Below are 252 nucleotides of genomic sequence, written 5' to 3' on the forward strand. Positions count from 1 at the left end.
TCACCCGCCCCTGGAATGGGCTCTTCTAGCCCTCCCCCGCCCTCCCGAAATGGGCGCTCCCAAGCCCTGCTCCCGCCCTGCCTCCTGCCCGTGCCGGGAGTAGGCGCTCCCCCTCTCCTCTAAGGCCGTCCTGCCCCGTAACCTCACTTCCGGGGCGGCCATTTTGGGAGGTCGGCGCTCCGTGGCTGGTCGGTGCGGAGGGGGCGGGCCCGGGCGCGGGTCGCAGCGGCTGGTGACAGCGGCAGGGGCGGG

The sequence above is a fragment of the Haliaeetus leucocephalus genome, unplaced genomic scaffold (genome assembly GCF_000737465.1).
Source record: "Haliaeetus leucocephalus isolate CR32 unplaced genomic scaffold, Haliaeetus_leucocephalus-4.0 Scaffold849, whole genome shotgun sequence".
Taxonomy (NCBI): domain Eukaryota; kingdom Metazoa; phylum Chordata; class Aves; order Accipitriformes; family Accipitridae; genus Haliaeetus; species Haliaeetus leucocephalus.